Below are 24,570 nucleotides of genomic sequence, written 5' to 3'. Positions count from 1 at the left end.
TGTCCAAGAATCATGAACACTGATCCAGATCAGTCATCTTCTATCAAGTTTGTGTATCAAGGTCTTGCTATTCATTTTTTCTCTTCTGAAAATTGAAGCCTAATTTATTATCGTGTATTTGTTAGCACGATCACAAAAGAGGTCACCGGTCCTTTCTTTCATTCCTGTCACTGGCTGCCGGCCGTATTATGCTAAATCAAGGATAAGGGAAGATAATTAACACAGCATCTCTAGCCACTTTAATAGGTGAGTGATGAGAGGTAACAGTTGTGCTCCAGATACCATATCTTAATTACCGCCAGTAGGTTTTTTTTTTGAGTTAACGAGATTCAGGCTAAGGATGCTTTACTGCACATTGTTGATAATCTGTCAGGCCTGAGAGGGTATCCAAGTTTGACCAAATTCTGTTTCTTCTATGGGAATCCATGGCAATTTCCCATTATATGTTAGAGATTGAATTTCATCCATTAGAAGACTCACTATCCTAAGGAACAACAACAACAAAAAAAAGACAAAAGAAAAAAATTTATATTTTACTCTAATAAATCACAAAGATAAAACAGATTTATGTTCTTTGGCCTGTGTATGATATGCCGAGAATCGGGCCCTTTGACTCTCTGTGGCAAGCCAGTTGTTTGAGATCACCATTCTAGCCAACAGGTGTCCCCACAAGCTTGGTTTGATCAAGCAGTATCACCAAAGAGCCAATAAAGCCGGGCAACATATGGAATGAAATCCCAACTGCTGAGCTGCTCTGGAAGGCAGTTACATGCCGGGGAACTGAGGCCCATGCAACAAAAATTGATCAATTACACAAATTAAGCAGAGCCCTTAAGGAATTTATTTTATTGGTCTGGACATCTGTTGCAGCATTGTCCAAATCCAAAATTCAAATGGTGCCTTGGGTTGCCAAATGAGGCAAGGAAATCTAGTCACTATAAAAGCAGAGCTGAAAACCCCTATATTAATATCATGTCCATCTGCTGAGTGTTATATAAATATGCAGTCTTTTTTATTTTCCTTGGGAATAACATTTATTTTTACTGGGCCCAGTTTGACATTCTATGACATTCTGTTCACTTTATTACATTGTAACTTTAAATGTTTCTTCAAAAATGCATTTAGAATGTTGTTGTTAATCTTGTTTCAAGTGTCATTACCACCTGTTTAATTGATGGGGGAAAAAAGGAGAAGAATTCCTTACTCTCCAAGGAAAAACAACAGAAATGCTCTTAACAAGATGCTGAGGAAAGAACGTTTTAGTGCCATGCCCAATGTGTAAAGGAAAATTACATAATGGTCATGAATGTTAATCTTCTGTCAGCCTTTGGTTTTTTTTTTTTGTAAGTTAAAAAAGTAATATTTACTTCTCAATTAAATTAGCTGCATTTCAAAACAAGGTGTGGGATTTAGGTCAGATTTATGCAACGACATCAGATTACTATTAGCATGTAAAGCAGATTCTTTTATATTGCTGGTAGAAAGCGGTTGAGGCGAGTTGATTTCCATTTAATGTTTTGTGATTGAAATTACGCAGAGTGGACATGTTTAAGTTGACAGTTGCTCCAACACTGAGGAGACAGCAGGTAGGGTCTGATTTACCTTAAGGACCTGTTGCAGTCCTGGCAAGAAGAAAATCTAGCCGTTATAGAAATACATCTGAAAATCATGATGTTCATATCATGTCCATCTGCTGAATGTTAAATAAATATGTTGGTTGGTTATTTAAATATGTTGGATGGTTAAGCCAACTGGCGAGGTATAGGATGTGTCTAGAAAAACTTAGAGGACATTTTTGGGTAGATTTTTTTTTTTTTTTTGCTACCCTATATTGCATATTTAAAGTCATCAATTCTGGTTGACTTAAAGGGTCTAATAAGATCAAGATAAGGTAGAATATGTCATGGAAAAATTCCTCACAGTAAACTGAATGTTTTATTAAGTTAAAAAAACCTTTTGAAGGAAGTTAAGCTACTATGGGATTATACTTTAAAATTGCATATTCACATTAAATCTAAGATCCAAGAAGAGAGGGCAACGATTGCTAGATTTTTTTTTTTTGTATGTACTCAACACAATAATGGTGTTGAATCTATTAGAAACATTAATTATCTATTATTTATAACTGCATTCTTTGCTCCCACCATCTATTTCAATGGATCTATCATCTCATCTTGATGATATCCCAGCCAAGAATGCAAATTGCCACCCATTCATGCCCTCTCCTTCTGTGTGACTCTACTTCATAGGTTCCTTTGACCAAAGAGGTTCAATACAAAAGGACTACAAATGGATAACAATGGAACATGGAGACTGCCAGTTGGTTCTTGGCCATATGACTGATCACTAGCCTGCTTTCCTTATTATCAAAAGTGAATTAAAATATGTTGGGGGAGAAGGGAACACATGTTTATGAATCATCTACTCTATGCCTCTGTGCTAAGGGCTTTAAAAATATTGTCTCATACAATCCTGTGAGGAAAGTACTATTATTATTCCAGTTTATATTGAGGAAACCAAAGCACCCAAAAGTTAAATGACTTGTGCTGGGACTTACTTTTATTCAGTATCTGAGGCTGGATTTGACCTCAGATTTTCCCGATTCCAAAGGCCCAGCTCTCTCTATACAGCGCCACCTACCTGCCTCTATGAGGCTTGTCATAGTGAACATCTGTACTCTTTGTGAAACACATTTCCAATTTACTTTAGCGGGGAATTACTTAAGTCCTTAGTAAAAGCAAAGCACTGTGGTAGACAATGTTGCTATGATGTCAAAACCAGAAAATTTTGCCTTTGAATTATGCCTATCCTGCCTTTGAAGAACTTTCCTTCTGCTAGGCTTTCCTTAGGAGGTAGCCCCTGAACTGAGATGTGAAAAGAATTAGGTGTTCTAAGAGGAAGAGGTGAGGCATTAAGGGAATGGTGGGGATTGTAATGTCATGTAAAAAATAAATGCATGATTTGGACTCAGGGATCTCTAAAGTCCCTGCCAACCAAATCTGTGAACCTATGAGTTTCAGGATGCCAGTAGCTTGGAGTACAGCTTTAATGGACAGGAGAGCAAAAATTAGTCTCTCTCCCATTTGTTGTCACACAAGATCGACCCAGAGTAACCCAGAACCAGAGAAAGAACAGTGAAAGGGGATTTCTGAATCTCAGCCTTCATACTTTGGTATAAAATGACTGACAGAGGAAAGTTACTTCACATTCATATATCCCAGGGGATTATATTGATCTGTGAGTAGGCTAACCACTTTTTAAACTTGCCAAAATATCCTAGGTCATGGGACTAGACAAAATAGGGCCACCACAATGAAGGCAAAATCACTTGGGGATTATCTAATCAAATGTGAGTGGGGTAGGTAGGTAGCACAGTGGATAGAGCACTAAGACTGAAGATTTATCTTCATGGATTCAAATCTGGCCTCAAATACCAACATTGTGACCCTGAGCAACACTTAACCCTGTTTGCCTCAGTTTCCTCATCTGTGAAATGATCTGGAGAAGGATATGGGAAATCACTCCAGTATCTTTGCCAAGAAAACCCCAAATGGGGTTACAAAGAGTTGAACACAACTGAAATGACTGAACAACAAGGAATCAATGTGGGACTGGATACCATCATAGAGGCAGATTTATCTAACAGCACAAAAAACCGGTGTTCTACTTCCAACACTGCGATTAAATTCCTGAATTATCTGAGAGCCAGAGTGCCATTGTGAACAGTGCTAAGAGGAATGTAGAACTAAGGAACTGGCCTTGGAATGAAGAAGTCTTGGAGTCCAATTGTGCCTCAGATATTTCCGAGCTGTGTAACTCTTGATAAATCTCTTAGTTTCTTAGTGCCTCATTTTCCTCCTCCATAAAATAGTGATACCATAGTATTTACCTCAGTGGGTTGATATGAAGTGTGAATGGTTAATATAGATAAATCATTTTACATATTTAAAGTGCTATATAAGTGTGAGTTATTGTTGCTAATGTAGACAAATGACCTTCCTTGTGCCTCAGTTTTCTCATCTGGATAATGGGAGATCTGACCTCTGTGGAATGCTCCAGAGAAGCAATATGAATCTAGTGAAATTAATCTAAAAATATTTACATCATCATCTCTGAGTTAAGAATCAACTGAATGCCAATGAGAGAAGCAGTGTGGTGCAGTAGAAAGAAAGGTGGTTTTGAAGTCACAGAACCTGAGTTCAAATCCCAACACTGATCTTATAAGGTCTTGGACAAATTGTTAACCTTTCCAAGTCTCAGTATCCTCACCTTTAAAGTGAGAGAGAGTTTAGTTACAAATTCTAAGATACCCATAACTTCTCAATCTACAATCTTATGAAATAAGGATTATTCTGATAGATTTTCATTGTCCTCTACTTAAATTGACAGATAGACTTGGAAAGGAATCAACTTGCTGTTAGATAGATAGGTTTCTTGGTCCCCAAATAGTCTTAAAACCAACTGTCATTTCGTTTTTCTGTCGCTGAATGACTGCACTTATTGAAGTCAATAGCTTGAAATAGTCTGTCTCTAGACTTCTGATCTAATTCTTAGATCATCCTCCATTTCGGAGGCTATAAGATATTTAAACAAATAAGATGAAAAAAAATACTGACTGGTCTCCCCGAAGCCTGCAAGGAGGGCAGAGATACTGCCTCGGGGTCTGCTGTGGAATCGCTCACCCATAGTCTTTGCACATTGAAAATGACATGATCTAGATGGAGACATAACTTAGGGCCTGATCCACTTAAGCCGCTCACGGTGATTTATCATAAATGTGCTTATTTGGAAGGTTTAGCAGTAACTGCTTCTGGGAGGTGATGGGGTTAACTACCAAAAGTTGTACATAACTTGGATCTTGTGTATGGCAATTAATCAAGAAATTATATTCCTCGACTTTCCAACAACCCACACGGAGGGCTACATCTGTGGTGTGTTAAACACAAAGGGATGAAATATTTCTTCTAATAAAATGCTAATGGTTTTGTTTTGGAAAAAAAATATTGAATTATTATGGCATTAGATTTATCTGTATGAGGGTTCTTGAGACACAGTCAATAAGCATTCATAAACGGGAACCAAATACTTCCAGAATTCAATGTCTCGGCTTACTAAATGACTTCAGTGTTGTTGAAGAGACCCATTCTCATGCAAAGGGGGAGGGAGAGGCTAATACCAACATTGGAGGTGAGTTGGATTTCTTGTAAGCAGCTGTTACAGCAGAACCTCTTTATAATATAGTTTGTTTTTTCATCAACCTATTTCACATTTACTCCTGGTCCCTCATTCTCCATCACTCTCCTCTCCCTCCCCTCCCCCCCCCGGAAGATCTTGTAAAATACAGTTAAGACTTTTCCTCCATACTGGAAATGGAGTAAGGAAGATTTTGATTCAAATCTCTCCCCAGATGCTAACTACTTGTATCACCCTACTCAAGCTGCTTATAATGGGACCTTAGTTTCCTCACCTGTAAAATTAGAAGTTAGACTCAATGGTCTTTAAGAACCCTCCAGACTAAGTTGATGATCCTGGTGCTAAGAATGTCATTGTGTTGTGAATAGGAGCTTCTATCTATCTGTGTGTCTTTTGTAGTCAATGTGCCTATTAGAGATTAGGATCTAGGAATGATCGAGGTTCAGGTACTACCCCAAATATTTCATCCTTCACAAAATTGTTGCCAAAGTGGAATTCTTATGACATAGGTCTGACCATGTCAATTCCCTGAAGAAGACACTTGTTTTTGCTTTTTTTTTTAAATTTAGAACTGTGAGTTTATTTCTATGGGTAACTCTTGACATAGAGGCTCTGTCCACTGATGCAAATGTAACTGTAACTTAGAATCATAGAGAGGTTTAATGACTTGCCTGAGCAAATATATGCCTACGGTAAAACCTGAACCCAGGCTATTCTGACTTCAAGGTCAGGCATCATAGCTAGCCCGTCTGCCAGGCTGCCTCTGGAAAAGGGGACTAAAAGAGTGAAAATAGATGCACTAATCAAGTGGGTTTCAAAGGAAAATTTTTAAAAGGCAATTGTGTTCTTTTCTGATGGAAGTGGCAATTTGGAAAAAAAAATTTAAATTGGAGAAGTCAGCAGGGAATGAATTTTGAAACTGGCATGTGCTGTATTTGGCTCACGTTGCTCTTTACATATAGTTTATAGCAAAGGGTTTGAATTAGTATCATCTGTAATTACCCATCAGGAAGAGATGCCATAAGAATGCATTCATTTGTATTTGCATCTGCATATCCATCTGACCCCAAACCTCTCTCCTCCACAGCTCCCTTTTCTTTATAGAATCATTAGTTCTACATTAAAAGGAAAGTAGGGCTAATTTTTTTCTTTAGCAATGTGCTAATTTTATTAGGTTCTATCTTTCAGCTTGCCATGGAGAAAGCTCATCCATCTACAGAGCCTGTTCACATTTCCATACAAGATTTTCTTTCGGAGAAGCGCACTGCTCTCTTTCTTTTTTCCCCCTCTAGTTACTCATGTCTCAGCAACAGCCAACACACGGAATCTAACGAGCTGATTCTGGAAGCAAAAGCAGTGACAAGGAGGAATAGTTAACTGCCTTTTCTGTACAAGCAAACCTGGTTCCAGTATACACAGAAAGAACGGGGCACGTCATTAGGTTTCGAAGTGACTTCTTGAGTTTCTTAATTTCCGAGTCCTGATTCCTAATTAGTGGGTAGATTGCATCCATATTATTTTGTCTTTGGTTATCAATGATGATCAACCTTTGCTAAACAAAGGTATGTAATCATGCTGGGTGTACTCATGGATTTTTAAAAAGGTTCTACCATTTGATAATAGCTTTTCTAATAGCCTGAAGGGTGGCTTTTAACATTTCTTTTCCAGTTGAAGTATTTCCTGAGTTCTGTCCAAGCCCTCTGTAGTTAAAGAAAAGGCATTTTGACACGGAATAGACAATGTTTTGTTATGTATTGCACTGGTTTTTTTTTCTTTTTCTTCTTTAATCTCTAGACAAATGTATAGACACACATTTAGCCACATCGTACTCCTATAATTGAGACGCTTTGCTGGAATGTCAGTTATAGGACATATGTCAAAAATATTCATTGCAAATAATGTTTTACCTATTTTTTGAAGGCTTTCAAGGAAATATAAAAATATAAAGCAAGTGTTTTTACATTCTACTGAAACAGTATCTGGTGGGTTGGGTTTTTACAAAGCGAAGAATGAGCTTCTGTCCAAGCAGAGGGGGCCAGACCAGTAAGCCTGCTGAAGACTGATGTGTATTTAATTCCCAAAATGAAGGAAAAAAAGGGAGGGTGAGGGCATTGGCTAACTACCTTGGTCTTTAGCTTCTCTGATTTTGGCTCCTGAGTTAATCTCAATTCTGTTTATTTCATGCTGGACCCAGAGAGCTTTCCAAAGCCATCTTTAAACAATGTCTTTCTTATGAAATACAGTAGTTTACCCTTTACTGGGTTCTCTCTTTTTCTGGTCCTGAGTCTAATTCTAACATAAATAAAACAGCCCTCTAGGACAGAATGAGAAAGTAGATAGCAAAATAGAGCTAAGTTTGCCAATCAGCAATGGTAGTGTTAACTCCAAAGAAAAAAAATTACAAAAATTTTAAAGGACAGGAAAAAAAATACTGTTTTGGGTTCCAAGATGGATGAAGACTAAAGACACTGACTCTTCTAAAGAGAAACCACCAAAACCTGCTCCATTAAGGGTCAGTCGGTGACACATGCTTTTAGCTACAAGTACCCTTTGATGTATGCAAGTAATTCTCTCTCTCTCTCTCTCTCCATATATATATATATTTCTAGAAATATATGTACGACAAAGATGAAATATTATATATTTAATTCCATGGTCCCTTTGACATATTTTAGATGTATGAAATATTTCCAAGGCAATAAATTTACCAGTGGCCTAGTCAAGAAATGAGTTAAGATGAGAGCTGGCTTCATGGAATTCTGGTTATTGTCGTATTCAGTAAATAAACATTCATTAAGCACTCCCTCTATGCCAGGGACTGCAGAATATAAAGAAAAAAACCCAGATAGCTCCTGCCATCCAGGAACTTCCACTTGATAATGAAGCAACCTGTGTACTTATAAGTACATATAGACTCTCCATGGGAGCTGCGCCTCCTGAAAATTGTAACCTGCATTTGCTGTTGTCACTGTTCAGATGTTTTCTATCATGTCCAACTCTTTGTGACCCCATATGAGGTTTTCTTGGCAGAGATACTAGAGTGGTTTGTTATTTTCTTCTCCAGCTTATTTTGCAAATGAGGAAACTGAGGCAAATAAGGTTAAGTTACTTGCCCAGGGTCACATTGTTATTAAATGTCTGAGACTAGATTTGAATTTAGAAAGAAGAAATCTTCCTGACACCAGGCCTGGCACTCTATCCACTGCTCCACTTAGTTGCCCTGTTGTAACCTGCATCTTTCTCCAAAACAATGTGTTTTAAAAACAAGAGTGTGTATGCTCACCTAAGACATTCACTGTTATAGTGGAGGAGATCACATGTACACTTCAGGGCTAAAAAGATTCTTTACAGATGGTGAGGTCCACCATAAACTCCTTTGTGGGGGTGAAATTATGCTGGTCAATCCCATCCTGGAACAGTTCAGAATCTCCCAAGAGTCATATTCACTCCAAACGGTTTGACCCAATTGTCCACAGAGGAATTACTGAGTGACTGAAGAATGCCTCTTGTCCAGACAACAACTATAATGGAATGGGTAACCCAAAATGCATGTGCATTAGCATCCACAAACAATCCAAGTGGATTAAAAAAACTTGGTCCTGAATTGTACAGGATGAGAAAAATAGGCTGGATGATCTTTGAGAAACCAACGTTTTTCATAATCCCTGAAAAAAAGACCTACATTTTGAACATTGATAGACTTACTCACTGGAAGCCATCTTGTATGACTTCAAGCCAATGGACACTATAAACTTTGAGACCTGAGATTGAGGATAGTGCAAAAGACAATGGGGAGATTTCTTTTACATGGCTTCTCCTGTGCCACAGAGGAGAGGAAAGGAGACGAGTCTACAGAAACCCTTGAGAGATGAGATGTGACCAAGTTGTGAATGACTTTGTCAGCTAAACAGAAGCATCTCTCTAAACACATACTAGCTCTCCTCAGCAGTCATACCTGACTCAGAGGACTGTCTGCCTAGCTTCATGGGAAGGTATTGTCCCTCTAAGGAAATCTGGCTTTTCTTCTGACACAATTGTCTCTCTGTCTCTCTTTCTTTGCCCCACTCTCTGTCTTTTTCTTGTCTTTCATCTCTGTTTCTCTATCACTCATCTATCAATCTCTCTGTGATCTATCCTTCACCTATCCCTACCAATCTCTGTTAGTCTCTATCTATTGCCTATCTTTATCAATATTTATTACCTCTCTCTATTAATCTATATCTATTACTTGTTACCTATCTCTGTCTCTCTATCACCCATTTCTCAATCTCTCTATCATTGGTCTTTCTCCTGTCTCTATCACTATCCTGTCACTATCAGTTGATCACCTATCTATCAATCTCTCTAGCACCTATCACCTGTCTCTATCAACCATGCTTTCATTTATCTATGACATCTCTCTCTCTGTCTCCATTGCCTAGTAAATCATCTTGCATATAAGAGGGGCTTAATAAGTGCTTGATGAATTAAGTTGATTTATATTTACTGATCAACACCATAAAAAGCAAACATGTTCCAAAATCATTCCATAACTAGGACACATTCGTAGGTCATTTTTCTAAAACAACAAATTTGAATCATTCCTGGTGTCAGTGTTGCTCCTGCCGATGTGCTTCCAGCACGACGTCCTAGTCCCACTGACTAACCCACTCTGCTACCCCTCGCATCCTGGAGTTTTTGACTTTTTTCAAAGCCCAAGTCAATTTCTATTTTCTCTTACCAGGAGCCTCACTCCATTCTCCCAGCTGCTATTTCCTCTTCCTTCTGAAATTACTTTGTATGTATTTTGTTTCTGATTTTCTATAAGTGTTATTTTCCACTAATAGGATATGAGCTTTGCGAGGACAAGGAAATTTTCTTTTTGTCTTTGCATGTCCAGTGGCTTACACACAGTAAGAGTTTATCTATTGATTGGCTATGCCTGTATCTAGACAGATCTGGGCTCCAGTAGTGTGCATATGCACTCACTGCTCATCCACATCCCTCGGCACTCCCCTGGCCAAAGCTCTTGGCGCTTCCTGGGCCATCTGTTCTAAGCTGTCCTTTCTGTCCCCGCAAATGGCCAACCCCTTAATTCAGGTTCTCATCATCTCTTGGGTCTAGGTGGTACAGTATGCCAAGCATAGGACTAGGAATCAGGGAGACTTGATTTCTAATCCTGCCTCAGACACTTCAGTGATATGACCCTGGGCACTTAAACTTCCATTTGCCTCAGTTTTCTCATCTGTAAAATGGGGATAATTATGGCACCTTAACTTAGAGTTGGTGTGATAAACAAATGAGAAAACATATTCATATATGTACAGTGCTTTGCAAACCTTAAAATGATATATAAATGGAAATAATCATAATGGTACCCTGTTAATGGGTATTCCTGCCTCCGCTGTCACCCCTCCACATACCAAGTTGATATTTCTAAAGCATAGGTCTGCCTACATCACTTCCCTCTATTCCTCAAGAGACTTCTGTGACTGTCTATTGCCACTTGGATACAATCTAAGCTCATCAGTTTCACATTTTAAATCCTTCCAACTGAGGCACCAACTGTACCTTTCTAGACTGATTTCATGGTATTCCTCATCAAACACGCATGCTTCAGTCCACCTGGCTTACGTGCTGCTTCCTAGGTCCCTCCCTCCGTCTTCCATCTTGCACCTGGAGAGGTTTTCCTTATTATTTCACCTCTTGGAATCCTCATTTTTCTTTGTGGTTTAACTCAAATTCCACTTCCTATAGAATGGTTTTGATGAATCCAACCCTCCCCCCTCCCACCCTACCAACTTATCTGTGGATATTGTTTTTACTCGGTAGAATAGGCAGATACTTTTGATTCTGTCTTTGAATTGCCACTACCAGGCACATTGCCAGACTCAGTACATAATAAATGTAGGTGTTTAATAAATGTTTGTTGAATTAAATTGAATTTTCAGATAGCTCTAAACTAGACTTTTTAGTCACACAGTCTATATGAATAATCTTTTTATGTCAAATAGAAAGCCAGGCAATTCATCATATAGAACTATGGGCTTGTAGTCAGGAAGATTTGAATTCAATTCTGACGTCAGATATTTAGTAGCTGAGTGACCCTGGGTAAGTCAGTTCATCTCTGTCTGCCTCAGTTCCCTCCACTGTAACATGGGGATGAACCTACCTCTCAGGGTTGTTGTGAGGATTATATATTAGAGTATTGGTAAAGTGCTTAGTATATAGCAGGCGCTTAATAAAGACTTGTTTCCTTCCTTTAAATAAATAGCATGAATGTGATACTTATTTTCTGATTTAGCATTGTGTTTGAAACATCTTAAGCTCTTAATAAATTCTTGTTGTCTAGAACACTCAGATATAGATGTATTTTATTAGACACGTAGGCTGCGTAGCACACATCATTGTTTCAGAAAGGGAATGGAAGGAGATTAAATTCAGTTAAACTGTTTATTTGGAAAACAACCACTTCATTATTTTTTTCACCATAACTGAATGGCTGACTGAATTCGACAGTTTCTTCTTTTTCCCAGATGGGCAGGCGCATGCATAGACTGTTTGAATTTTCATTACTGCCTTCCTCATTCTCTTTTTAAACTGTGGCCACATTAATCTTTATCAATACCAATAATAGAGCCCCGTGACAGGGAGTGTAAAACTGACATCCGACTCATAAAATTAGACTTACTCAAGACATGACGGACATGATGGGATTTTGTTTGTTTGTTGGTTTCAAAGAAAGAGATAGATGATTTCGGAGTGACTTGTCAGAAAGATAGATCATGCAAAGTCCAAATCATCATCGCTTTTCACTTTTATTTACTCCTTTCTATTCTTTTCACCTTAATGATTCATCTGAAATCAATCCATGAATACCAAGGAAATGAACTGTTTTCCTCCTGTAAGAAACGAACAGTCTGCATGTAGGTGTAGTGTATCTCCTAAAATAGAGATGTTTTCCCACTCTTTATATCAATATTGATGTTGATGTCTTTGCTACTTAAAAAAATAAATTTTCCAATGATACCATACATTACAAGGGATGTTTTAATGCTTGTGAAATAAAAAATTCTTCCATTTGCAGCAACCACAACACGGAACTGGGTTGATCGTCACCTCTTCCAACCCAACAAGGTATAACTAGAATTTGACTGTGACCAGAAGCCAAATAATGATTCTTTGTTGAATTTTATGTCACTGCATTGCCCTGATCAGCACAAGTAATTTGAAAGTATTTATAGTTTAATTGGCCCGTGGTTTCTTTTTTCAAATTTCCAAAATTGATTTGTAATCATCTGTGTACCCAAACCAAATGTTGTCTTAAAACAAATTGTTTGGGGGAAAGTATTCCAGAATGTCATTCCCTCAAACAAACTGGAGGAGAGCACTAGTTCAACGAACAGTTTTATCTTAGTGTAGTTTTTAAAATTTAGATTGATTATTTTGTATGTTAGAAATCCAGCTCTCCTTAGCCAGTCTATGGGATTTGGTTGTTGAGGAATACATTTTTAAATTGATCTGGCATTTCACGTTTGAACAGGTAATAATCAAAAGTACCTAAGCATTGGCTTTACTGAGGTCTGTTTAGAAGTCTGAAATGCAACATATATCTACTATTTTTTATAGTTTTAAAAGATCTCAAAAACTTCAAAGTAGAGACTACAGAGAAGTAAACATCCAACCATTGCTTTTCAGAACTGTGAGAAGAGGGGAGGGGAAGGAAATAGAGATTCGTATAGCATTCTCCTATGTGCCAAGTACTGTGCTAAGGACTTTCCAAAGATTATCACATTTTCCTCCCACAACAACCTTGAGGGGTAGGTGCTGTTATCATCCCTATTTTACAGTTAAGAAAATTGGGTCAGACAGTGGTTAAATAACTTGCCCAAGGTCACACAGCTAGTCAATTTCAGAGGCTGTGTTTGATCTTAGACCTCTTTCACTGCCTCAGGTGAAGAAACGCCGTGGTACAAAGGTAATTAGAAATGGAGTAAGAGGACTCGATGCTGTGTAGATCTGTGATTTCGTCAGCGTTGGACACCTCAATTATTTCAGGTAGCAATTGTTGTGCCAGTCAAAGTCTCTCTTAGAGAATTTTCTATGACAGAGCTCTGGCCCTCAGAGTCAGGAAGATCTGGATTTCAGGTCCTGCATCTCACACATACTGGATCAAATGATTTGGTCCTAAACAAGTAAGTTAAGTTTCCAGTGCTGTGGGCAGCTCTCTGAGGTGAAGCGTAAAGGTTGCAATTCATCAGTGGTTTTTGACTTGAACAGAGTGATGTCACTTGTTAGGAGCATCCAAAGGGGACAAAAATTCAAAGCATTGCCAAGTCAGGACACATGCTTAAGACATTTTTCAGAAATGGCAAAATTTGACGTTTGAGAAACGTTCTTAAAGGGCTGATGCTACCTCCCCTTTTATTTTTCTGTGTAACACAGGCACTGAAAAACACTTGCATCTGAGAGAGGCAGTGCTGGACAGTGGTTAGAACATTGGGTTGGGAGTGAGGAGGATATTGCTTTACATCTGGACTCGTTCACTTACTACCTTTGTAACTCTGGACAAACCACTTAACCTGTCTGGGACCACGCATCTTCATCTGTGAAACAGTGATAATAATAGCTCCCAGGTGGTACAGTGGATGAAGCTTTGGGTCAGGTTTCAGGAAGTCTTGAGTTTAAATCTGGCCTAGGTATATGACCCAGGGCAAGTCCCTTAGCCTCTATTTTTCTCAGTTTTCTCATCTGTAAAATGGGAATAATAAAAGCACCTACTTCTCAGAATGGTTGTGAGGATCAAATGAGAATAATGGCAGTAAAAGCACCACATAATTATTATAGAAGGTATATAATATATGATACAATATGACATAATGTAATTAATATAATTTGTATTATAAGTGCCATATTATTAATAACAAATGAAATAATACTTATAAAGCACTTAATACAGTGCCTTGCACACAGTAACAGCTATATAATTGCTAGCTGTTATTATTATCACTATTAAAATGAAGGCAAGATTGGACTTCATGACCTCTAAGGTCCCTTCCATCCCCAAATCTCTGATCTTACGATAGTTAAATGTCAGATGGTGGCTCTTTTATCTTGGAAAGAAACTGTGTATTCAAGATGGAGATGGATTAGCTTGAAGATGACGATTTAAAAGATCTCAGCATGTGAATAACTTCACTTTCTCCTGCAAGCCTTAAACTTTTGCCCTATAGAGAAATATGAATGTAGTGCATTGCCTGCTTGGGGTTAGATATTGTCTTTACAATATAGTTTTGGAAAACTAGGGCCCACGTTCATATTGATTCATTGTTTGTGGAGTTTGGCTACAACCATTCTGGAGTTGTATACAAAGAGTTTTTAGACAGTATGTGTCTTTTGATTGCTATACCCCAAAATGGCCAAAGAAAGAAGAAAAGGTCCTTTATGTACAAAAGTATTTATAGCAGTTCTTTCTATAGTGGCAAAAAGCTGGAAAATATGGAGATATTTGTCAACTGGAGAATGGCTAAACAAATAGTGGTATGCGAAGGTGATGAAGTCCTAGTGTACTGTAAGAAATGAGGAAAAAGATATTTTCAAGAAGAGATGGAGAGACTTGTATGGACTTATGCAGAGTAAAATAAGTGGTAGGGCAATTTTGACTATTAACATTAAATTTTAAGAACAAATAATTTTTGAAGACATAAACTAATGAATGCGAATGAATGGAGCCTACAGAACAATTTGTATAGTAATGACAACAAGCAAGCTTGGAAGCCTTAACTCTGATCAACACAATGACCATCCATGAGTCCAGGGACCAAGGATAATGTTGCTCATTCTTCATTTTTGGAAGAGGACCAATGACATCATGGGTGATGTTGACTTGTGAGTGAGTTGACTTTAAATGAGATAGAGTTGCACAAAGTCATCAGCCTCACTCTCCCTTGCAGAGACCAATGGCAGGGCAAAAGTCAAAATGACTGATGGTGCCTAGGACGCAGTGGATGACCCTAGTGTCTTTGATGCCTGACCAAGCTCCAAGTGCTCCACAGTACCTGCTTTAGCTTCCTTCATGACCTTGAAACAAGTTGTTCTCATCCACCCTTTGTGTCAAGGGGAAGTCTTCATATGCAGGAGTAGACATCGCCCAACTCACCAATGGGTTTGAGACCCATCATTTATCTGATTTAACCTGTCTACTGAGACAGTTTACTGAAGTGTGACTACCATGCATGCTACAGCTTCTTGGAGCCACAGGTGAGAACTGGGTGAATCAGGTGGACACCAAAGGGGGATGAGCATCCCTGAAAAACTCTTAGCAGTCTTCACACCAGAGATGCTAGTCTTCTCCCTGAATACCCCATATACCCTATCCTCTAGCACGATGTCTACCCTTATCTGATGTCATAAAGATCTTGCCTATTGTTCCTGGTGGCAAAGAAGCTGTTCCTTGACTTGTTAAAATGTAGATTCATTAAAGAATAAGAAAAACTAACATTTATGGATTCCATGACCTCAAAGGAAGTTCCCTTCCAGCTCTCAGCTTGTGATCCTATGATAAGAGTATTAGACTGGGAATCAGATCAACTGGGAGTGAATTCTGGCTCTGATGCTTATTTGTATGATCTTGGAGAAATTACTTCCCTTTTGTGGGCCTCAGCTTCCTCTCCTGTAAAATGAGAGGGTTGGACTCTATAGGTATCTAACTGCCACTCTCAACCTCTGACCTTATGACCTTAGAGATTCAAGCATTACCATACTTGGGAAAGCCAGGAGACAAGTTTCTGAAACCTTATTTTCAAATGTATTTCCTCAAAGTCAGAAGAACTTAATTAAGTTGCCACGGTTAATTGTTTCTGAAGCGTTAACATGTCATTTGCCTGTTCCAACTCCCAAGCAAGTGGAAGGTGGGAACGTAATAACCTGTTTATGTGACTAGAAATTTGGGGTGAGGGCGGGTGTGGGAGGAGAAGGGAAGGCATCTCATAGGCTTCCCCCTCGTTCAATGGGAAAGAACACAGCTCTGCCTTCCCTGGAAACAATCCGTGACTTCTCAGGGGGCAACTCTCTTTCTTTGGGAGTCTCAACTGGGTTGAGGAGGAACTTTCAGAACAAAACCCGGGCATTTTTTAAATACTTTGTTCATTTCATATTTATCAGGAGCTTGTTTGCTAATTTTCATTTGCAAGAGGCAATTCTTTCAGCTAACTGGGTGCCTCAATGGGCCACTGATTTCTTTGAAGTGACAGTCTGTAAATATGCATAAAAAAGGGATGCAATTAGTGTGTGTGTGGTTCAGTGCCGTCTGATTTCATTGGCAAGTTTACCCACAGTGTTGATAAGCTACATTATCTAGAAAATTGGCCGCTGAAAAACAGCACCTCTGATTGCCAGCAAAGGTTCCAGATAACAGGGTGTTGAAGAGAAATATAATTGAGGTTGAATATGTTAACCAAGGTGTCACATGCTCCTTAGAAGCCCTAATTTATCAGCATGTTGGAATTTTTATTAACATTGGGAATGCATTTCTACCAGGCTAATGAAGTGGAATTGGCAGTTCAAGTTTTCTGTTATTGTCATTTCTGAGAAGTTAAATGTAATTTCTCGTTAGACACAGTTATGTAAATATATTTGTTCAGGGGGCTAGAAAAAAAAAGTATACTTTTTTTTCCCCTCTTGCAAAATACAAATATGTTGTTAGGAAGCACTGTGACAAATCTGGCCTGACTGAAGTCAGCCAAGATTTTCCGTGGTCTCTTCTACCTTGTAAGCCCGTCCTTGGAGGCAATGGGGGACAGAAAAATGAAGGAAGCTTAATTTCATTAACATTCCTAGGGACTCACTCTTGGGAAAAATGAGCCTCTGATTTGTAGATGGAAGAATTTCACAATTAAGTTATTTTTAATGATAGCTTAAGGTGAATTAAATGATTTTGAAAAAGGTTTAGCATACACACATGCACACACATATAAATTTGTTTATTTCCCAAGTTATCTTTGGATGAAAAATTTGTCCAATGCCCGATGTCCCTCGATTAATTAGAAAGAGATTCTAAAGCAGAAATTACTAAACTAAGGATGTTTTCCATTTCTAATTCTTCTCTCTCTCCACATGTAAGTTTCTTGAGGACAGGGACCATTTCCTTTCATCTTAGTAAAGCCTAGCCACTTACACAATGCTCCCATAGAAGTCCCTTAGTAAATGCTTATTGGATTGGCTTGGGAGGCAAATTATTGCTGAAATGTTTTGGTAAAACACTTTACATCATGATTACGGTAGTTAGACGTACATGTCTCTCAAGTCAGGTCATAATGCCTTTCTTTTTCATGCATCATTTATAATGATAAAGGAAAAGGCAGTGTTGAGGAACAGCCTCCAGTCGGTGATAGTATCATGAGCTCGTAGTATGTGCCCGTAGGATCGCAGCTGGAGAGCCTCAAAGGGACCTTGTGAAGCCATTAATACCAACCTTTCTCTTTTACTGATGAGAAAACTAAGGCTTATGGTGGTTATGGGAACTGCCCAGTTATACACCAGCTACTAAACAGTAAAGGTGTGATTTAAATTCACATCCCCTGAAAGATTAAGGTTTTAAATTGTTCTTTTTTTTTTTTTAGCATTGAATTTCCATGTGGTAGCTCCTTTCAGTAGATGTTAGGTTCAACTAATATTTTAAAGTGCATGCTTATCAATCTATCACCCAGTCAACAAATATGACTAGATACTAAGGCAAAACTACATGATCCCTACTTTCAAGAAGCTTACAGTCAAACAATGGAAGACATTTAAGTAGGATATAAGATAGAATGTTTCAAGGAGAAAGGAGAAATTGGAACAAAATATTATCAGGAATTTGAAGAGGGAGAAATAGTTTTCAGTTGGTGAAGGAATCAGGAAAAGCTTCCTGTAAGAGGTGGCCTCTGATGTATGTTCTAAGGGATGCAAAAGATTCTAATAGCTGTCCTTGCCATAAAGGATAGAATATGGAAAGGAAAAAGAAAATATTTATTTTAAATAACTTATAAAAATAAAAAAAACGTAACCTACAATAATCATATCGCAGATTATAATTCACATGGCAGTAAATATTCTTGAAATGTACCCTTTTTCAACTTTTAAAAAATTGAGAATACAATATTTAAAATTAACTACTTGTAAAATGTGATTGATTTTTTCACCAGAATTTCAAACTTTTGTAATTTTTTAATGAGATCTTGTTTATTTGAAAAATAAGAGAATATGTGAATTATTTTTAAATAAATTGCATTTTTTGGTAAGAATATATACTAGACCATTTAATGATTTGTGATATATACATACATGCATACTTCCCCCACAATAAAAGAGCATTGTACCTCAAATTCCTAAATAGTCATTTTATTCATAAAATGCTATATTTTAAAAACAACTGACTCACAATAGTTGTGATGGCACATAATAATAAGAGACTGAATTGTCATAATGGCATACATGAAGAATCAGAAAAACCAAGAAATATCTGGTTCATAAGCCATCATTCAGAATTGGGTATGAACTGAATGAAATATGTATATATGTATATGTGTATACATATATATGATGTTAAAATTTTATTAAAATAGAATTATATTGTTTTAATATGTATTTAGTAGTTCCTTGGTTGACTAGAGACTATTCTCTATTTTTGTTGTACAGTTGTTTTAGTTGTTTTTGACTCCTTGAGACCCCATTTGGGGTTTTCTTGGCAAAGATACAAGAGTGGTTTGCCATTTCCTTCTCTAGCTCATTTTTACAGATGAGGAAACTGATTTAAACAGGGTTAAGTGACTTGAAAGGTTACACAGTTAGTAAGCATCTGAAGTCAGACTTGAACTCAGGAAGACAGTTTTCTGACTTTATGTCCGGTGCTCTAGCCACTGTGCCATCTAGTTGCCTCACCATTCTCTATATTAACCAATAACAGAATTTTGCATATCTTTATCATTTTCTTCGATATTTTCTAATATTACAATAGTCATTAAAAAAATCAACCAATATTCATACTACAGAGAAAGAAAAAAATATGGAAAGAGAAAAGCATTTATTAAACACCTACTATGTGCCAGGTATTCTGGTAAGCACTTTATAAATATTACCATATTTTATCCTCACAAACAGTCCTGGAAGGGGGGTGCTATTAATTCTCCCCTTTTACAGTGGAGGAAACTGAGGCAAACTGACTTGCTCAGAGTCACACAGCTAGTAAGTGTCTGAGATGGGATTTCTTGACTCCAGCCCAATACCCCTATATCTGGTACACCACCTACCTACCTACCCCTGTTACTTAACATGGTCAATCTCTAGGTTCTCTTCTGAATTTCTTCTGGCTTCCCCTCTCTTTCATCTTTTCTGGCTTTATTCTATACGCAACAGGAAACCAATAAAAGTGTTTGAATGAGGGAGTGCCATAGTCAGACCTGAGAATTAAGAAGATTGATTTGGAAGTTGTAGAAAGGATGCATTAAAGAGGAAAGAGAGTAAAGACAGAAGACCAGGTAGGAAACTTATAAGACTGCTTGCACAAGTTACAGCCTCTATACGTATATATTCATAGAATGATAGCACGACATTCCACTAGTTTGAGGATGGAACATTTCTGGCTGCCTCTTGTTGAGGCCAGTGGATTGGCTTGAGTGTTCCAAAGCTGTTGAACTGTCTACTTTTGATATATAAAAGAAAGTTCTATGACTATCTCAGTCTATCTTTCCATTCCTACTCTTACTCATTGCACTTGAGGGAGTTGGCTGTCAACTGTGCTAAAGAGGGTCCAGGTTAGAGTCTTTAGGGCAGTGGTTTACAAACATATTTTGTCGTGTATCGAGAAAAATTTTTTTTGAGCATATGACACTGATATATGTATATTTACTTATTTGTAAATCTATTATGTATATTGCATAATATCTGCTACTTGTTTATAAATTTATAAAATACAGTATATAAAAGTTTACCAGTGGGTGACTCATTCTGCCTTACTCAAAACAAAAAATGGTAGAAAGCAGGGTTCTTATTCACTGGTCACTGTTCTGATCTGCAGTACTATGAAGGCAAGGGGTGAGGATGGGAACTTTCCCATGGATACTTGATTACTTTAAGAGTCCAGGGAGTGGTGAGACTATAAATGGCCCTGAGTGGCCATTGGGTAGGGAAAAAAGGGAAGAGAATGGAAATTTATATGGGGGATGGTGGTGATGAAAGTGTTAGGGATTATGGGGAAAGTATAGGTGTGGTTGTATTGGATATGACCAAGGAAGGTAGGTTTCAACCTATCTTCTCATACTTTGCTTGCTTGGTTATACATCTTTTGGGTTCATGAAATCCGTTTGGAATCATTCCATGGACCTCACCTTGGAGGCTGCTACTCTAGAGGATATGTTGCTGAAATTAAAAGCTCCAAATGGCACAGTGAAAAGAAAGGCTACCATCCTAGGGTTGCAACTCTCAGGCTCTCCCAAATCCCAGGTGAATTATTCTGTTTGATACTACCTTCCAAAGGGACCTCCTGGCTTATTCTCAAATTCTCTCCCTTAAATGTCTCCCTGATGTCTCCTCAACTCATCACTTGTCTTCGGCAGTAAAATTCATTAAAATTCTATTGTTACTATTGTAAGGATAAGAAAGTCTTAAAAAAAAAAGCATTGTGCAAAGGGGACAAGAGAGGCACATCAAGATGCCAGTACTGGTTCTAGTGTTAAGAGATATGAGGTTCAAATCTAACCTCTGACACTTATATCTGAATGGCCTTGGAAAAGTCACCTAAATTCATCAGGTCTCAGTATAATAGAAGGAAAGTTCCAGAGCTAGGAGGACCCCAAGTCAAAACTAATGAACTAATCAAAACCCCTCACTTTATAGATAAGGATGCGGAATGGTTGGATTGGATCAGGGATTCTTAACTTGAAATCTGTGAACTTTTAAAAAAGGTATTTTGATAATTATTATTTCAACAAAATTGGTTTTCCTTATGTCTATATACTTTATTTTAAGCATTTACAAACTCTGCTGAGAAGGAGTCCTTAGACTTTGACAGACTATTACAGGGGGCCAGTGCATGTGAAAAAGATCAGATCGTCTCTGAGGTCCCTTGTGGCTTTAGATCTATCTCCCTAGGATCAAGAAAGGATAGGACCCTTGTGGTGATGAAGAGATGACAATGACACATAGTGAGAAGGCTGAACTAAACTTCTTTCCAACTCTGAGCCTCTGAGAAACTGGGGCCCCCATCATCGCAGCAGTTACATACTTGTTTTCAAGGATAAGAACACATTTTTGGTGGGAGAAACCGTCTGCAAAACATTTGGGAGATTTTTGTTTCTTTCTTGGATTGAGTTCATGAAGGGATACAACTAAAAAGTATTTGCTTAATTCTGATGCACCTTCAGAGAAAACAACTTTATCTAGGGACTCTTTTCACAAAGGAATTTAGAGATTAACTGTTTTTTACCTTTTCAAAATTTAGATCAAGAATTCACGTCAAAGAAAATGGTTGAAGCATGATGGAGTATGACAAATGTTTTTTCGTGTTTCATAGGTTTGGTACTAGAAGAGACACCAACGGTCATTTAGTCTAACCTTCTCATTTTACAGAGAAAGCAACTGAGGCCTAGAGAGTAGACTTAACTAAAATTATATAAACTATGTTTTTGCAGAGGTGAGAACTGACCCCAGTTCTCTGATTCCAGGCACTATAATATTTTTATTCCAATTCTTGCGTGAGTATGTAGGTAGCCTGTGGGGATTATAGTTGTGGGGTCTATTGAAATAAGGCAACTTTGGAAGAAATACAAAAATAACTCCTGTCTTCCAATTGCTTACATTCTTAGCTTAATTTGTAAGATTGACCCTAGATAGTAATATAGTGTCAGTACCTTAGAGGAAAAAAAAGAAAACACCTCTGTCTCTCTTTTCCTTAGGAAGCAAAGTGCTGTTATATATCTCCTGTTATCTAGAATCATGTACCAAGATGGATTTTGAAAATGTTTTAAATCAACTCTAATACTTGAGCCATAAATCAATCAATACTTATTAAATACTATAAAAAGAGAATTATCTGGATTATATTATTATATATAATATTATATTTCATTTGGATAGGTTTTATTACGTATTTTGCATATATTATGTTACATATTATTATGTATTTTGGATATATTATGTTACATATTATAATATTATTACAAATTATATGTACATACACATAATTTGTACATATATTACATAATATTTAGATATATTATGTTACATATTACATATATATATAAAATAAAATATATTTTATTACATTGTTTGGATTATTATTTTGTTCAAGAGAAAACATGGAAAAGTGAGTGGAAGATCTCGTTCAAGTACTATCACATATCTAGCACTGTGCTGGTAAATTTTTAACAATTGGATCTCTGAGGAAAAAAAAGTACTTAAGATACCTTTTTAGGTTTAATCCATGTTATTAACATTTTTCTCATCATTTTCTTTAGTATAGGCAGTTACCAAAACAAGAAATCAAAACCTGATTTATAGTGTTTGCTGATTCCTGAGATGTAAATGGTCGCAGTGAAAATTTAACAATTGGCTCTAGAGGGCTTGAGCTAGCTTCTAATGTGCTTTAGCATATTACACCTAGGTGACCCTTTGAACATGTTACTTAACAAGCTACAGTTGTTAAGTCATCCGAGAGGCAGTGGGTTCAAATCTTAGTGTTTCTGTTCACTTCTGTCTTGTTTTTATACTTTCTTTCCTTGAACTTTAGTTTCCACCTCTACAAATTTAGGGCATTGGTCTAGATGGTTTCTTTGGCCTCTAATAATTCTAGGTCCATAATTCTATGATATCCATAGCTCAGGAAAATCTCCAAAGTTATAGGTTACAGTTAAGCAGTTGATCTGCTACATATTGAGGGAATTTCCACACTGGGACCTTCCTATATGGACGAAATCATAGATCCAGAGCAAAAAACGAAAAGTTTTTTCTTCTGCATGAAAGGTCTCTCCCCGTGCCTGGAAAGGAAGGAAGGTAGGCCCTAAGGTTCTCTAAAATGATGCTTGGGGAACTAAAGCTCAGGTTGGTCTTATGAAGTTAGAAGGGCTCTAGGAATAAGTATAATTGGATGGACTGCATGTCTATCACTCTAAGGACTAGATCAGAGGCTTCTTACCAGATTGACAACAGGAAGATGCATTTTTAGAGGGTACAGGGAGGAGCCCTGTCATAGATTATGTTGTACAGGGAGAATAGTTTGCATCCTAGGTTGGTAAAGGGAGAATTTACCGCTGCAGCGTCTGAGATCCTCAAACTCCTATCAAACATACACAAAGTGCCTATTGTGTGTCAGACACCTTGGAATACAAAGACAAAAGGTAGACCCTTCTCTCAAGGAGCTCCCAGTCAAATGGGGGAGACAGCTTGCAAACTCTGTACCAACAAGCTATAGACAAGAGGAACTGAAAATAGTAAAGGTAGTTCTGTTTTCAGCTTGGGGGAGTAAAAAGGAATTCTCAATTAACTGAAAAAGAATTTTGATAGAAAAAAATCCCCAAAGTAAATGCTGTACTGATTCCATACCTGCCAAGTGAAAATATGTTGGAACCTAGGGATCTTGCTGTAGGTGAGAATATATAACAAAGACTTTGGAGTATTTCCAGTAATAGAACCCCTTGGAGGGGATCCAGCAGAAATACACCTTATGCTGAATTCTATGCTTTCGACTAGTACGCCATGTTATACAGAGCCAGATCCTGTCTAGAGTCTAGAGAGGTTTGCCAGCTATGTGAATTTTATCCAGCAGGTGGTACTGTCAAGCCACTTACCGGTTATTGGGGGAAGAAAGACCACGGATTGTAAAGCTCAGAAATCCAATCTTGAAGGTTGTAGCCAGGAAGGGGCATGGCCCGGGACAAACAGATCACAGTAATAACAAACAGTAGGTAGACATGGTAGAGAGGTCATTTAGTGGAGATTGGGGAATGTGGTAGAGCTCCATTTGGGATGACCTGGAGGAGACTTTTCAGACATATTCCAAACTTGACAATTGCTTAACCAGGGATCCCTCTGCGCCGAAAGATCTTTGGAAGTCCGTGGAAGGAGAATACTTGCAAGCGGGTTGTTTTGGCTTTGAATGGGTTTCTTTATGTTTGGTTTGAGTTTTGACCCTTCCTTTGCTTGGAGAATGTCCTCTTTGTGAATGCTGTAAAGGTGGTTGAGGTCTGGCTCCATCTTTTGAGATCGACTTTGAGGGTTTTGGGGGCTTTCTGTTGTCCTTGAGCTGTTTTGGATGTTTGGATTTAGAAGAAGTAGGATGGCCTTTCCCGTAGGAAGAACAACGACCTGGCGATTTGTTTTTTTTCTCTAAGACATATTTCTGTGTGCCCTCCATTCTTGTAGCAT

General features: G+C 37.8%; 1 long non-coding RNA gene across 1 annotated transcript; it reads right to left on the bottom strand.

Annotated features, from left to right (window-relative positions):
- Nucleotides 1–216: 216 nt before the first annotated feature.
- Nucleotides 217–24,570, bottom strand: LOC140497577 (uncharacterized). The gene is made up of 2 exons (XR_011964733.1): nucleotides 23,994–24,570; nucleotides 217–484 (listed from the first exon to the last, which is right to left on the bottom strand). It is a non-coding gene; the product is annotated as an uncharacterized lncRNA (long non-coding RNA).

Source organism: Notamacropus eugenii, chromosome 3 (assembly GCF_028372415.1).
Source record: "Notamacropus eugenii isolate mMacEug1 chromosome 3, mMacEug1.pri_v2, whole genome shotgun sequence".
In the NCBI taxonomy this organism is placed as follows: Eukaryota; Metazoa; Chordata; class Mammalia; order Diprotodontia; family Macropodidae; genus Notamacropus; species Notamacropus eugenii.
Note: the sequence above shows the minus strand (reverse complement) of the source record. Positions and strands in the feature narration are given on the sequence as shown.